The following is a 15,897-nucleotide window of genomic DNA, read 5'->3' as shown; positions in this document are numbered from 1 at the left end:
ATTTTTTTTTTTGAAATTTTTTTTTAAGAGTTCCCCCGGTTTTTTTAAAAAACTGAAAAAAAAAAAAAATGGGTTTTTTTTTTGGGGGGAAAAAAAAAAGAACGTCCCTTTTTTTTTTTTTTAAAAAAAAAGAATTTTTCCCCCCAATCCCCCCCGCTTTTTTCCAAGGGTGGGGTTTTAAAAAAAAAAGGGCCTTTTTCCTCCCCTTGGGGAAAAAAAAAACGAGGACCCCTTTTTCAAAAGGCGCGGGGAAAAATCCCCCCCCAGCTTCATGAAAAAAGGAGGTGAAAAAAAGGGGGGAAAAAACCTAACGGAAAAACCCCAAAGGGGGGCCCCGGCCCGAGATTCTCCCCCCTTCCCCCATGGGGCCCCTTTTGACTGCCCCCCCCAAGGGGCATTCCCCGGAAAAAAAAAATCCTCCAATGGTTTTTTTTTTTTTTTTTTTGAACAAATTTTTTGGGGAAACCCCTTTGGGTTTTTGGTAGGGGTTTTTTTTCTTTTTTTTTTCCTTTTTTTTTTTTTTTTAAGCGTTTTTTTTTTTTTTCCATCTTTTTTTTTTTTTTCTTTTCCCCTTTTTTTCTTTTTTTTTTTTCCAAGGGTTTTTTTTTTTTTTTTGTTTCCCTTTTTTTGGCCCTTTTTTTGGGAAATTTTTTAAGATTTTTTTTTCCCCCCTTTTTCCCCCCCCCCTTTTCTGGGAAAAATGCAAAGGGGGTTTTTTTTTTTTTTTTTTTTTTTTCTTTTTTTTTTTAATTTTGAAAAAAAAATTTTTTTAAAAAAAAAATTTTTTTAAAAGGAGGTTACAGATTTTAAAAATGGGTTTTTTTTACTTCCCCTGTTTTTTTTTGGGGGGGGCAAAAAAAAAAAAACTTTTTTTTAGTTGGGGAGGAAAAATCCAACTTTTTTTTAGGGGAGTTTTTTTTTTGGCGGGTTTTTTTTTTTTTTTTAAAAATTAAAAATCTTTTTTTTCCTTAATTTCCCCCCGACATGGGGGTTTTCCCCCCCCCCCCCCCAACCCCAAATTCCCAGAAACTTGAGATTTGGCTTCTCCCCGGAAATGAAAAAAAAACGAGGAGGAGGGTTTTTTTTTTGAGCGTAAATGTCCCCCCCAAATTTTTTGTTTTGTTGCCGAAAAAAAAAAAACCCCCGGAAAAAATTTTCCGTCTGCAAAAAGCGCCATACCCCCCCAAAAACCTTGGGGGCCCAAACCCCCAAAAAGGCTTTTTACCCACAAAAAGCAGCCCAAACCCCTTTTTTGGGGAAAAATTTTTAGAGTTTTTTTTCCTAAATGAAAAAGGGCCCCCAAAGGGCGGAGGGGGGAAGGTTTTTTTTTTGCGGGGGGGCCCCCTTTTTTTTTTGGGGGTTTGGGGGGGAAGGGGCCCCCCTTTTTTTGGCCAATGGGGTTTTTTTTTTAAAAAAATTTTTTTTTTTTTTTTTTTTTTTTTTGGGGGTCCAAAATTTAAAATTTTTTATTACTATTAAAAGGGTTTTTTTTTTTTTTTTTTTTTTTTTTTTTAAAAAATTTTTTTTCCCTTCAAAAATTTTTTAAATTTTCAAAAATTTTTCCCCCCAAAAAATTTTTTCCTATTTTTTTTGCCTTTAAACAAAAGGGAAGGGGCCCCCCCCCTTTTCAAGGGGAAACCCCATAAAAAGGGGGAAAAAAAAAGGGGGAAAAAAGGGGCCCCCCAAAACCCAAGGGAGCCGGTCCTCCCAAAAAAACTGGGGGAGGGAAATTTTTAAAAAAAGTTTGGGGGTTTTTTTTTGGGAAACGGGCCCCTTTTTTCCCCTCCTTCCGAAAAAAAGGGGTTTAAGAAGGGGCTTTGAAGGCCCCGAAAACCAACCCCTTTTTGGGAAAGGGAAATGGGGCGGCCATTTGGAAAACCCCCCCCAAAGGGGGAAAAAAATGGGAAATTTAGAAAAAGGGATTTTTAGTTTTGGGAAAAAGGGGATTTTTAATTGCCTTTTGGAAATTTTTTTTTTTAAATTTTGGTTTTTAATTTATTTTAAAGAACCCTTTTTTTTTTTGTAAAACTTGGGGGTTTTTTTTTAAATTTTTTTTTTTTAAAAATTTTTTTTTTTTTCTTTTTTTTTAAAAAATTCCCCCTTTTTTTCTTTAAAAATTTTTTTTAAATTTTTAATTTTTTTTTTTTTTTTTTTTTTTTTTTTTTTCAAAGGGAACCCACTTACATTTTTCCTCCCCAGAAGTCCAGATTGAAAAAAAAAAGTTTTTACTCAAAAAGTGACCTCCCGGGTTGAAACTTTTTGCCTTTAAAATTAATGAAAAAATCTTCTTTCCCCCTTTGATGGCGTGAATGTTTTTGTTCTTTCGCAAAGAAATCTTTAACAACGCGGGCCCCCCATTTGGAAAAGGGCCCCCATGATGGGGGCCCCAAAAGGAAAGAAAGGGAACCCCCGAACATTTTCCAAACCTCGGGGAATTTCCCTCCTTTCCAGGGGGAAAAGGAAAAAGGGGAGAAAGGAAAAAGGATAAAAGGAGGGGCCCCAAGATGAAGGAAAGGAGGAGGAAGGAAGGAGAAAAGGAAGAAAGGAAAAAAATGAAAAAGTGGGCAATGGGGGGAAAGTGAAAAAAAAATGGAGAGATTCCCCCGATTTAAGGTTGGTGGTGGGAAAGCGAATTGGTGTGGGTGACTGGTTTTGGCAAATTATTGGGGGTTTTTTGGTTTTTGCCCAACTTTTTTTTTAGTTTTTGGGATTTTATATAAAATAAAAAAAAATCATTAAACTTTCCTTTTCTGTGGGTTTTTTGAAAACAAAAGCCAGAAAAAAAAAACTTTTTAAATTTTTAATTTATTTTTAATTCTACAGTATGGGGGTTTTTTTTTTTGGCCCATTTTTGGTTTTTTTTTTTTATATCACCCTTTGAGGACTGTTTGCCCGGTTTGGGGTGTGTTTTTTTTTGGGGTTTGGGGGGGGGGTTTTCCCCCCCCCCATTTTTTGTTTCTTGGAGATTTGGGGGGGTTTGGACTGGTTTTTTTTTTTTTTTTTTTTTTTTTAAAAAACCCTTGGATGGAAGGAAAAAAAAACCAAACGGGGGGACCTGGGGAACTAAAAAACCCCCTGTATACTTTAAAAATTTTTTACTAAAAATTCTTAGAATTCATAAAATAAGTTTGTTTTAAAAACTAAAAAAAAGGTCCAAAATTTTGACTGATAAGATTATTAAGTTTTTTTTTTTTTTTTTTTTTTAGGAAGGGGTTCCAACCCCCACAATTTGTTTTAGAAAAGTTTCTAAAAGGAAGGATAAAAGGATTAAAAAAAAAATCTTGGGGGGGGGAAAAAATGGGATTTTTTTAGTTTTTTTTTTTTTAAATTGGGGAATGGTTGTTCTATTGAAGTAAAATTCTGAATTTCATTTAAAAAAAAAAACTAAGGGTTTAGATTTTATTTTAAAGACTTTCAGTTTAAAAGGACAGAGTGTTGTATTCTCTAATTTAGGGTTTAATTGGCTTAAGGTTGCAAAATGGGTAATATTGGGTTTATTAAATGATTCCAAAGAATTTTATCATGGTTTTTTTTTGGTTTTTTTTAGACCCAAATTTTTAAAAAAGAATTTAAAAATTTGGGTTTTCCTTTTTTGTTTCTCATTCTTTTAAACCCAATGCCACCAAAAAAAAATTTGGTTTTTTTTAATAAATTTTTTTTTGTGAAATGTAATCTTACCCAAAATAGATTTTGGGCTTTAAAGTTTTGAAAGGACCAAGGGGGAAATGTGTTACCCTTACCCCGGATTTTTTTCCCCCCCCGTGTTTTTTTTTAAAAAAAAAAAAAAAAAATTTTTTTTTTTTTTTCTGGGTTTTTTATTTTAAAATTTGATGGGGTTTTTATTATTTGGGGTTATTTTGTATTTAAAAAAAACCCTAAGAGCAAAAATATAAGGATAAAATATTTTAAAATTTTCCCCAAAAATCAAAGGAAAAAAAGGGAAAAAAAAAAAAATGGGAGGTAGGTCGGGCCTTTTTTATTGGTTGGGGATCCCAACTGGTTTTGGGAATAAAAAGGCAACTTGGGGGGGAGCCACCTGTGGGTAAAGGGGATTTTGATCCTAAAATTTTTTTTTTTTTTTTTCCCAAAAAAAATGGCATTTTTTCCCCGTACGTGGCCCGGTTTTTCCCAGGGGGGGGGGGGCCCCCAAAACTTTTTCTAAAGGTTTTTTTTTCCCTTTTTACCTAAAATTTTTCTTCTTATTCATTTGCTTACCTTTTCCCCCCCCCCAAAAAAACCCCCCCATCTTTTTCCTTTTTTTCCTTTTTTTTTTTTTTTTTGTCTTTTCTTTACATTGCTTTATTTTTTTTTTGCTCACCCCCAACCACAAACACAAACCACGGCATTACGCCCCACCAACCCCGCCAACACCGCAAAACGCCCCCCCAACCAACAACATGGCCACATGGGCCCCAAAACACGCCACAACGCACAAACGCACCACGGGCCCCACGCACCCACCGCCACACGCAACACGCAAAACGCACATCCCCAAAAATGCCACATTGCAACATTGCAAACATTGCCCCAACATTGCACATGCAACATTGCAAACATTGGCCCAAATTAATTTTTATATATATATTAATATTTTTATAATAATAATATATATAAATTATAAAATTTTTATTATATATATTAAATTATATTAAAAATTATTAATATATATATAAAAAAAAAAAAACACACAACAAACACCACACACACAAAAAAAAAAAAATATAAAGTAATAAAATACCAACTAATATTTAAATAATATATAATATTATAATTATTTTATATAAATATATAATATAAAATAATATATAATTTTTTAATATAATATATAAATATATATTTTAAATTATATTAAATTTTTTTTAAAATTTTAAAAATAATTTTTTTTTTATTTTTTTTTTAATTTATATATATTAATATAAATTTTAATATATATAATTATATAAATTATATAAAATAAATATAAAATTTTATATAATATTATTATTTAATAATTTATATTACCAAAACAAAAATATAATGTATTATTTAAAAAAATACACTAAAAAAACCATAATAGATTAATAAAAAAGATAGATAAGGGTAAAAAATTAGGGTTTATTTATATATATATTAAAAATATATTATATATAATTATATATATATATAATTTAAAATATATTATATAATGGTATTTAAATTATAATTAAAATTTTTTAAAATTTATGGCTTTCCCTTTTTCTGTAATCTTCCTATTTTTTTGGCTTTTCCCATGTTTCCTTTTGCCTTTTTTCCTACAAGACCCCTTAACTCTTTCTACTCTTCCCCCACCTTTCCCTTTCCCCCTTTTCCCTTTCCCCCCTTCCACACATCTTCCCTCCCCATTCCCCCCAGCCCCCCCCACCCCCCCCCCCTAACCCCCTCTCCTCCAAAAAGGGGGACAGGGGGGGACCCCTCCAAACCTCCCCCCCCAATCCCCCCCTTCCCCCTCCAGAAAGAAACAGGGGGGGGAAAAACCCAATCAAGCCCACTCCTCCCCCATTTTTCCCCCTCTCCTCTAAACCCCCCCCTCCTCCCTCCAGAAGGGGGGCAGGGGGAACCCATCCCCCCCAGCCCCCCCCACCTCCCCCTCCCCCCCCTCCCCCTCCTCCCCCCATCCCTTCCCCTCCCTCCCCCCCAAGGAGGACCAAGGGAACCCCATCCCCCAAACCCCAAACCCCCCAAACCCCCCTTTTCCAATTCGTAACCTCCCCTTTTGTTTTTCTCCCTTCCCCTAGGAAGGGAAAAAATAAAAACACCCTCCAAAATGCGGATTTTTATTTGCGTTTCCAAGACCCTAAAGCCTTTCCCTTTTTTAGGCTTCAAGGGTGAAACCCGGGTTGTTGGGGGCAGGAAAGCTCCCTTTTTTTAACACGGGCCCAGCAGGTTGGCGAGGGCTTTTTTTTTCAAAATTTTGTTCCCAAGAAAAGGTTTTTCCAGGTTTGAGTTTTGGGTTTTTTGGCGTTTTCAGAGTATTTTTTTTGGGTTTTTTTTTTTTTTTATTTTTTTTTTTCCCCGTTTTTTTTTTTTTTTTTTTTTTTTTTTGGAGGTTGTGGGTTTTTTTTTTTGGGTTTGGGGAGGGAATTTTGTTTTTTTTTTTTTTTTTTGTTGGGGGGTTGTGAAAAAAATTTTTATTTTATAAGCAAAGAGTGTTTTATTTGTTTTTTAAATTTTTATTTATTTTTTTTTTTTCTTGAAGGGGATTTTTATTTTGGTTGGTGGAAAGTTTTTTTTTTCTTTTTATTTTTTGGATTTGGGTTGGGGTTTAGAGGCACCCAAACAATTCCTTTTTTTTAAAATTTTTTGCATTTAATTAAAAAACATTTTTTTTAAAAAAGTTTTTTTTATACAACCCAAAGTATGTTTTTTTTTAAAAGAGACAAAAATTTGGAAAAAACCCAAAAATCATGTCAAAGTTTTTTTTTTTTTTTTCCCAAAAAAAAATTTTTTGGGGGGATGGGAACTTTTAAAAGGTGTTTTATTAGTTTTGGAAAAAAACCTCACAATTTTTAAAATTAATTTTTCCAATTTAAAACGGACGGATGTGGGGGTTGTTTTTTTTTACCCTCAAAAAGGGGGTTCCCTTCCTAGAAAGGGCCTGTCCCCCGTTTATGCCCCCGAACTTACAAAGGAAAAAAGAGAAAAACATTTTCCCCGTCCTCGGTTCCCCCAGCGGGTGGGAAGGGGGCCCGGCTTTTCACCCCAGAGGAAGGGATAAACGGAAGAAAAAAAACTAAAAGGAGGGGGGGAAAAAAAAATCAAGAAGGAAAAAAATCGGAAGGAGCGGAAAAAGCGAGGTCAAGGGGAGGGAAAACCAGTTTTTGGGGAAAGGGGGGGAGCAAAGAGGAAGTTGGGTTAAAGAGGAAATGGAGTTTAGGTGGAAGAAAGGAGGGCGGGTTGGGGGAAAAGTGGGGGTTGGGGGGGAAAAAGTGGTAAGGAAAAGGAAGGAAGGGGGAGGAAAAAAAAACGGGGGGGGGAAAAAGGGGGGAATTTCCAAAAAATTTTGAAAACAAAAGAAAAAAAAAAAGAAAGGTAAAAAAAAAAAAATAAAAAAGAAAAGGGCCCAAACCCCAAAAACAAAAAAAAAGGGAATTAAAACTTTTTAAACCCCCCTAAAAAATAAATTTTGGGGAAACAAATGAAGCAAAGGGGAACCCCCCAAGGGGTGAAGGAAGAACCCCGAAAATTAAGCAAAGGCTTTTTCCGGGGGGGCCCCGGGGTTAACCGGGCCCTTCCCCGGGGAAAAATTTCTTGGGCCCCGCGTTGGGGGGAAAGGTTTTGGGGGGACCCCCCCATTGCCCCCGGGTTCCTGCCCCTAAAGCCCCCACCAAATTTTTCCCCCCCCCCCCGGGCCCCCCTAAAAAAACCGGCCCCCCCCCCCAGGCCCCAGCCCCAGAAACTCGGGAAGGGAAACCCCCCCAGCCCCCCAAAAAAAAAAAAACCCCCCCTTTCCCAAAAAAACACCCCCAGGAATTAAAACCCACCCCGGAAAGGGAGGCCCCCCCAAACCCCCTTGGGGGGGGAAAAAACCCCCCCCGGGGAAAAACCCCCCCCGGAATTTGGCCCCCCGGGAAAAAAAAAGGGGGGGCCCCCACCTGGGCCCCCCAAAAACCCCCGAAAACTCAAGGGGGCCCCCCTTGGAAAAAACAAAGGGAAAAAAAATTAAAATTTTTTTTGAAGGTGGGGGCCAGGGGGCCGGTTTTTCTGGTTTTTGGGAAAAAAAAAGGGTTTTTTTTTTTTCAGGGATTTTTTCCCCTTGGGGTTTTTTCCCTTCCATTTTTTTATAATTTTTTTTTTTTAAAACTAAAAAAAACCTTTTAAAAAACCCGAAAATTTTAAAATTCAAATTTTGGAAAAAAAAAAATTTTTTTTTTAAGGGGAAAAAATTTTTTCCTTTTAAAAAAAACGTTTTTAAAAAAAAACCCTTTTTGGGGGGGAAAAAAAAGGGCCTTTTTTGGGGGGGGAAAAGGGGGGAAAAAAAAGGGGGAGGTTGGGAATTGGGAAACAAAAGGGTTTAGGGAAAAAGGATTTAAAGGGAACTTTTTTAAGGAAAAAAAGGGGGAAAAAAAAAAAAAATTTTTTTTAAAAATTATACCCATTTGGAAAAATTTTTTTCCCTAAAGAATTGGAATAAAACATTAAGGGTTTTTTAAAAAAAAGGGGAAAAAAAAATTGGCAGGGTTTTTTCCTTTGCTTTTAAAAAAATATTAAAAAATTGGAACCTTATTAATTTTTCCTTTTAAAATTTTTCCCATTTAAATTTTAAAAGGGTTTTTGTTATATTAATATTGTTTAACTAATTAAATTTTTTAAAAAAGTTAAAGGCCCAAATTTTTTAGGTTAAGGGGTTTTTTGGGAAAATTTAAAAAAAAAAAAAAAAAAAAAATTTTTAACGGTTAATTTTAAAGGTTTTAAAAAAAAAACCGGGACCCAAAAATTTTTTCCCCAAAATTTGAATTTTTTATTTTTTTTTTTTTTTTCCCCTTTTTTGGGGGGGGGGAAAATTTTTAAAAAAAAAAAAATTTTCGGGAAAAAAAAATTCCTTTCATGGAAAAAAAAAAAAAAAAAAAAATTTTAAAAAAAAAAAAAAAAAAAAAAAAAAAAAAAAAAAAAAAAAAAAAAAAAAAAAAAAATTTTCCCCAAAACCCATCCCCCATTTTTTCTCAAATGGTTTTTTGTGGGCTTTTTTTTAAAAAATTTCTTTTTTCTAAAATTTTTTTTTGCATTTTTTCGCCTTAAAATTGCAAAACGATGCAACCCCAAAATGGCGGGGGTTTTTTGAAAGTCCCCCGGGGCATGGTAAAAAAAAAAAAATTCCTGATAATTTTGGGGCTTTTAGGGCTTTTTTGGGCCCTTCCATCCCCCTTTTTGGGGGGAAATTTTTCTTGGGGGTAAAAAAAGGGGAAAATTTTCCTTTTTCATCTAAGAAAAAAAAAAAAAAAAAAAGGGAAAAAAAAAAAAAAAAAAAAGAGGGGGGAAAAGGGGGGGAAAAAGAGGGGGAAAAAAAAAAAGAAAAGGTCCCCTCCCCAAAAGGGGAAAAGGGGTAGGGGGGCCCACCCCTTTGTTATATTTTTTCTGTTTTTGTTTATGTACTGGGGGGAATTTTTTTTTAAAAAAAGATTATTTTTTTTTTTTTTGTATAAAAAAAAAATGAATTTTTTTTTTTTTTTTTTAAAAATTTTTTAAAATTTTATCCATTTTGGGGGGGCTTTGCTTTTTTGTTGGGGGGGGGGGGGGCCATTTTTTCTTGTTTTTTTGATTTTTTTTTTAAATTTTTTTTTTACCTGAGAAAAAAACATGTTTTAAAAGGGGAAAAGGGGGCACATACTGATTTTTTTCTCTTTGTTATTTTTTTTTTGCTTTTTTTATAAAATTTTAACCCCCTTTTGTTTTTAAAAAAAGTTTTTTTTTTTTTTTCAAAAAAATTTTAATATTTATCATTGGGTTTAGTAAATTTAATTTTTTTCCCATTATTTCCAAAGAAAAAAAACCCCCCCCCCCCCCTCCCCCCTGCCCCCTTCCTCCAACCCTCTTCCCCGGGGGAAAAAAAAATTGCTAGAATGACGGGGATTTTTTTTTTTGACTTTTTTAGAGGTTTTTTTTTTGGAAAAAAAAAGGGATTGAAAAAATTTTACCAAAGGTGGGGAGGGAAAATTTTTGGACCAATTTTTTGGGGGTTGGGGAATGGGGCCCCCCTCCCAAAAAAATGGGGGTTTTTGGGGGAAGGGGAAAAAAAAATTTAAGGGTGTTTGGGGGGGGGACCCCCCCAAAAAAACTTAAAAAAAAAAGGAAAATTTCAACTGCAGTTAATTTATTTTGGGGAAATAATTTTTAATTTTTGTATATTTTTTAAATTTTGGGGATTTTCAATTTCCCCAATTTTTTGTTTTTTTTCTTTTATTTTTTTTTTTTTCCCAAAAAAAATTTAGGGGAAAAAAAGTAAAAATTTTTTTTTTTTTTACCATTGGCTTTTTTTAAAAAAAAAAAAAAAAAAAAAAAAAAAATTTTTTAAACTTGGCCACAAGGGGGGCCCCAAAATTTTCCCCCAGGAAAAAACAAAAAAAAAAAATTTTCCTCCGCCTCAACCTTTAAAAAAAAAAAAACTCGAGCCCCTTTTCCTTAAGAAAAAATTAAAAAAGGAATTAAAACCAAAAAGGGGAAAAAAAAGGAGGGGAAGATGGGAAAAAAGGAAAATGGAAAAATTTTCAGTGGTTTTTGGGGGTGAAAAGGGGGGGGGTCCCCCCCCTAAAAACCACTTTTTCCCCCGTAAAATTTTTAAAAAAAAAAAAAACTTTTTCAAAAAATTGCTTTTTTTTGGGCCCTTTTTTTTTTTTTTTCAAAAATTTTAAAAGGGGGAATTTTTTTTTTTTTTTTTTTTTTTGTCTTTTTTTTTTTTTTTTTTTTTAAGGGGTTTTTTTTTTTTTTTTTTTTCTTTTTTTTTTGGCAAAAATAGTAATTTCCCCTTTTTCCCCTTTTTTTTTTTTTCTCCTGTGGAAATTTTTTTTTGCCCGGGGTTTTGAAAAAAAATTTCCGCCCCTTTTTTGATGCGGGGTTTTTTTTTTGGGGGGGGGGGGGGCTAGGGGGGGGCCCCCCCCCCCCCCCTTTCCCCGGGGGGTTGCCGGGGGGGGGGGAACCCCCACTGAAAAAAAATTTTTCCTTGGGGGGGTTTTTTTTTTTTTGGGAAAAAAGGAAAACTGGGGTTCTTTAAAAATTTTTTTTTTTATATTTTACTTTTTTTGCTTTTTTTTTATTTTTTTTTTTTTTAAATTTTTTCCCCCATTTGTTTAAAAAATTTTATTATTTTTATTTTTTTATTAAAATTAAAAATTTTTTTTAATTAATTTAATTTAATTTTAAATTGGGTTTTTTTTTGTTATTGTTATTGTTTTTTTTTTTATTATTACTATTATTTTTAATTATTATTAAATTTTTGTTTTGGGGGGGGGGGGGGGGGGGGGGTTTTTTTTATTTTAAAATTATTTTTTTTTAAATTAATTTTTTTTTTTTTTTTTATTATTTTTTTTTATTAATTTTTATTTTTTTTTTTAAAAATTTTTTTTTTTTTTTCTTTTCTACTTTTAATTATTACCATTGTTTTTTTTTTTTTTATTTTTAAAAATTATTTAAAAAGGTTTTTTTTTTAATTTTGGGGAAAAAATTTTGGAAAATTAAAAAGGTTGAAAAAGGGGGGAAAAAAAAAAATGGGGGGGGCATCCCCCAAGGGGGAAAAGGCAAAAAAGGGAAAAAAAAAAGGGGGGGGGGGGGTTCAAGGCTTTTTTGAGGTTTTTGGGTGAAATGTAAAAACCCAAAAAGCGGGGGGGTTCCTAGAGCAGCGACCCCTTTATTTGGGGGTTAGATGAGGGCGTGGGGTCAGGTATGTTTTTTATTTTCATCTTAGGGGCTTTTTTTGGGGGGGGGCCCCCCTGTTTTTTTTTGAGTTCAATTTGGGCTTTTTTGGGTTTTTTTTTTATTTTTTTTATGTTTTTTTTTAAAAATATTTAATTTTATTTTATAATATATTTAATAAAAAATATAATTTTAATTAAAAATAAAAAAAATTTAATATTAAAATATTAATTTTTTTTTTTTTTTTTTAAAATTATCCCCCTTTTTTAAAAAAAAAAATTTTTTTTTTTTTTTTTTTTTTTTTTTTTTTTTTTTTTTCCTTTTTTTTCTTTTTTTGTTTTTTTTTTTAGGGGGGGGGGGGGGGGGGACTGTTTTTTTTTTTAAGGGTTTTTGGGTATTTTAAAGAAGATTTTTTTGATTTTTTGGGGGGGGGAAAAAAATTTTTTCTTCATTTTTTTTTATAATTTAACCTATTTCCCCTTAGGCAAAACCAATTTTTAGGGGCCATTTTTGCTTGGAAGTTTGGGAAAAAAAAAAAATTTAGCTGTTTTAAAGGGGAAAAAATTTTTTCCCCCAAAAAACAAAGTTTTAAAAAAAAAAACAAAATTTTTAAAAGCATTTTTAAAAAAAGGGCATTCAAAAAAGGGGTTTTAAAAAGGACCCCTCTCCAGTTTTTTGGGAAAACCCCCTTTTTTTTTTGGTTTTGGGGTTCCCCCCATTTAAAATCGGGTTTTTTTGTTTTTTTTTTTATCCGGGCCCCGGGAGGGGGGCCCCCAAAGACCTTTTTTTTTTTTTTTTTTCTGAAATGTTTTTTGTTAGGGGGAAAAACTTTGCTGGGGTTTCCACCGTTTTTTGGGGGCTTTTTGTCTTTTTTTGGGGTTTGAAAAAAGGGGTTTTTCACTTTGCATTCTAAGGGGGTCAGATTTCATTTTGATAAAATTTGCCCCCGAGTAATATAATATTTTTAAAATAAATTAAAAATTATTTTAATAATTTTAATATTTTTAATAAATATTTAAAATTATTATTATATTTTTAAAAATTAAAAATAAAAATTTTGGTGGGGGGGGGGGGTGGGGGTGTGGGTGTTGTTGTGTTTGGGTTTTTGTTGTTGGGGTGTTTGGGGGGTTTTGGGGGGGGTGGGTTGTGGGTTTTTGGTTTGGGGTTTGTGGGGGGAAAAAAGGAGAGAGGAGAGAGGGGAGGTTTGGGGGGTTTGGGGGTTGGTTTTTTGGGGTTTTTTTGGGGGGTTTTTTTTGGGGGGTTTTTTTTTTTTTGGTGTTTAAAAAAAGGGGGAAAAAAGAAAAAAAGTTAAAAGGGGGTTAAAAAAAATTTTTTGGGGAAAAAACCCAAAATTTGGGGGTTTTTCCTTTTTTCCCCCCAAAAAAAAAAAGGGGGGGGTTTTTTTTTTTTTTTTTTTTTTTGGGGGGGGGGGGAAAAAAAAAAACCCCCCTTTTTTCCCTGGGGCCTTTTCTTTTGGGGAAAAAAGGGCTTTTTACGGGGGGTTTTAAAAAAAACCCCTTTGCCCTTTTTTCCTTGCAATTCGGGAAAAAGGTTTTTGGGGCCTTTAAATGGGGGGAAACCGGGGGGTTTTTTTTTTTTTTTTGGAAAAAAAAAAAAAAACCAAAATTTGGGGAATCTTTTCAAAAAAAATGGGCGGGAAAAAAAAAAACTTTTGGGGGTTTAAAAAATTTTTTTTTTTTTTTTTTTTTCGACCCCCCCCCTTTTTTTTTTTTTTTTAAATTATTTTTTTTTTAAAATTTTTTTTTTTTTTTGTTTTTTTTCAAATTTTTAAATTTTTTTTTTTTTTTTTTTTTTTTTTTTTTTTTTTTTTAATTTTTCCCCCCCTTTTTTTGTTTAAAAAAAAAACCCCCCCTTTTTTTTTCTTTTTTTTTTTAAAAAAGGAAGGAAAAAAAATGGGGGGAAAAATTTTTGGGGTTTTTTTTCTTCGGTAAAGGGGAAAAACCGGGGGTTTTTAAAAAAAAAATTAAAAAAAAGGGGGGCGGGGGAAAAAAAAAAAACCCCGGGGGGGGGGGGTTTTTTTTTTTGGGGGGGGGAAAAAAAATTTTTTAAAAAACCCCCCAAAAATTTTGGGGAGGGGGGGCTTTTTGTGCTGATACTGTTTATGCGATGGAGGAGAAAGTATCAATAATGCATCCTATGCAGAATAAGGTGCAACTCAGTGTGTGGCATATTTTTTTTTTTTTTTTTTACGTATTCCCCCCCCCCCCTTTTTTCTATTATATATAAGTATATTGTTTTTACTTAGTTTTTCCTTCCTTGTTTCTGTTCTATGTTATTATTTTTCCTTTTTTTTTTTTCTTTATATCTTCTGCTTCTCTCCTTTCTCAGCATTATCCATCTTTTTTCTCGTTTTTTTTTTACAAAATAGGATAAAAAGGCTGCCCTTGAATGACGAGATATCTGTTTTATATGGAAAATATTGTCATTTCCAGAGCATATAATGGACTTATCTTGGGTCTTTACGGTCAACACCTTTTAAAAATTTCAGAGTTGGCGTCTGGGTGAAAGATGGTACAAGCACATGGGGGAGTGAATTCGCGCGGTCTTGGCCTCTCTCCTGTAGACGAGACCGACGCGGCGTCTGAACCCCATCCACGTGGGGACCAGAGACTCCTTGGCTCGAGGGGGAAAGGGCCATTTGAAAGAAGATACCTCAAGCCACCTCTAAGTCTGATGACTGGTTGGCTGCTGAGGATTTCTGTTCTTTCATTTTCTCCGGTTCAGCTTTCCTTTCTCTCTTTGTGATCATTCTTTGCATTTTTATTAAGACGTATACATTGTGCAATTTTTCAAAGAGTTCTTTGAAATATGTCGTTTGAGCTCTCCAGGCAGTGGTAAAGATCCAAATTTTAAGTGGCACCACAGCTAATGTTGATTGGAGGATGGTGTAATTTAATAAAGCATTAGTCAAATCCCTTTAAACACCTTTGAATAACAATTGACTGATATCCTATCAAAGCTATTACCCCAAACCTTCTTAAAATGTTACATGAATAACCAGTGAACCCAAAGAACGAAACCACATCCGTGAGACCCAGGAGTCTCCGAAGGGCCTGGCGGTGTGGCGTGTAGGCAGTGGCATTCCGAACGGCGTGCGCAACTAGCATGTGCACCTATTGCTTGAGACACTGTTGCCCTTGGGACAAAAGCATAATTAAACTGTAAGTGTTTGCAGGTTAGAGTTGGGAACTTGCATATTGCAGAAGTGTGTCGGGTTTTAGGAAATACTGAATATTTTTTTTCCTTGATGGGAGTGAAGTGTCTACATATGTTATGGATAACGTGGAAAGCTAAATCTGTATAATGGTATTGCTCACATATATCCACCTAATTAATTACATGTAATTAACAATATTTACATGTAATTAACAATTTTTAACTACATGTAATTAAGTAAATATTTATGGTAATTAACACATGTTTACCTAAAATTACAAATGTTTGTTTTAATTAAGAAATTTACCTTTGAATTGCCAATGTTTGCCTGCAGTAGTTTTTATTGTCTTTTCTTTTTTCTCCCTCCAGTAACTGCCAATTCTGCCACAGTGGAGATCACGAGGAGTAAGCTGCTGCCTGCGCGGCTGCGACAAGGTGCTACCACACACACTGCTTTAAACCACCAATGAATACCAGTTCCTGAGGGTGACTGGTGCTACTGCATCTGTTGTCGGAATCCCTTGGCTCAGAATGGATTTCCTTTTGTGTGTTGTTTGTGTGTGTGTGTGTGTGTGTGTGTGTTTGTGTGTGGTGTGGTGTGTGTGTGTGTGTGTGTGTGTGTGTGTGTTTAATTTTTAGTATTGAAGAATCCCTTGAGTACATAATTAAAAGTAGCTTTTGAAAACGGGATATAATTTTTCAGCTCTCAGTATTTTGCAAACAGGGAAAAGATGGACTAGCAAGTGTATGTCTGTACAATAGTGTGTGTATGTACTTATATGCTTTCTTGCGAGGTATGTTATTAATGTGTCCCAACAAATTTAGTGATAGTTCGCAACGGCACTCCTGGTTTGTTGCGGGACTGAGGGCCGACCACGTTGTCCCACTCCTTCTGTCCCAAGCGCGTATCACACCACCTGTATCCACTCCTAACCTTTCTAAGGTAAGTGTCCTTGGGCCTGTCATAGGTTGTACTGCTGCACAAATGTAAACTGTATCCGTTGGTTTTATAAAACAGTGTTTGTACAAGATGTAATTGACAATAAGTACACCACAAAACACGGAGCATAGCTGACCCTCTGGTTGTCGTCACAGGTACCGTCAGCAACCAAGTGGTTGTGTCCGTCGTCCTGCACCAGCAAAAGTCCCCCGAGGGAGAAGAGGCGCGCTAAGAAAGTAGTGAGAGCAACACCCCAGGGCGCCAACATAGTACGCCCGCCCTTTGGACGTTTTCTCAAGACGGCATTGATGAGGCCGCCCTCACCCCCGGTCTCGTCAAGCAAAAAGGAGAGAGCCAACAAGAAGGTACGGAAAAGCTATATGCATTTCCCGGGGTATATTGTGTAATTTTTCTTAAAA

General features: G+C 34.4%; 1 protein-coding gene across 1 annotated transcript in view; it reads right to left on the bottom strand.

Moving 5' to 3' along the window:
- The window catches only part of LOC119598716 (bromodomain adjacent to zinc finger domain protein 2B-like), a gene marked incomplete in the record, with an annotated part of 128,899 nt that overhangs the window by 4,324 nt on the left and 108,678 nt on the right, over window positions 1–15,897 (bottom strand).

This window comes from Penaeus monodon, chromosome 41 (assembly GCF_015228065.2).
Source record: "Penaeus monodon isolate SGIC_2016 chromosome 41, NSTDA_Pmon_1, whole genome shotgun sequence".
Classification (NCBI taxonomy): Eukaryota; Metazoa; Arthropoda; class Malacostraca; order Decapoda; family Penaeidae; genus Penaeus; species Penaeus monodon.
The sequence above is the reverse complement of the archived record's forward strand: the minus strand, read 5'-3'. Positions and strand labels throughout refer to the sequence as shown.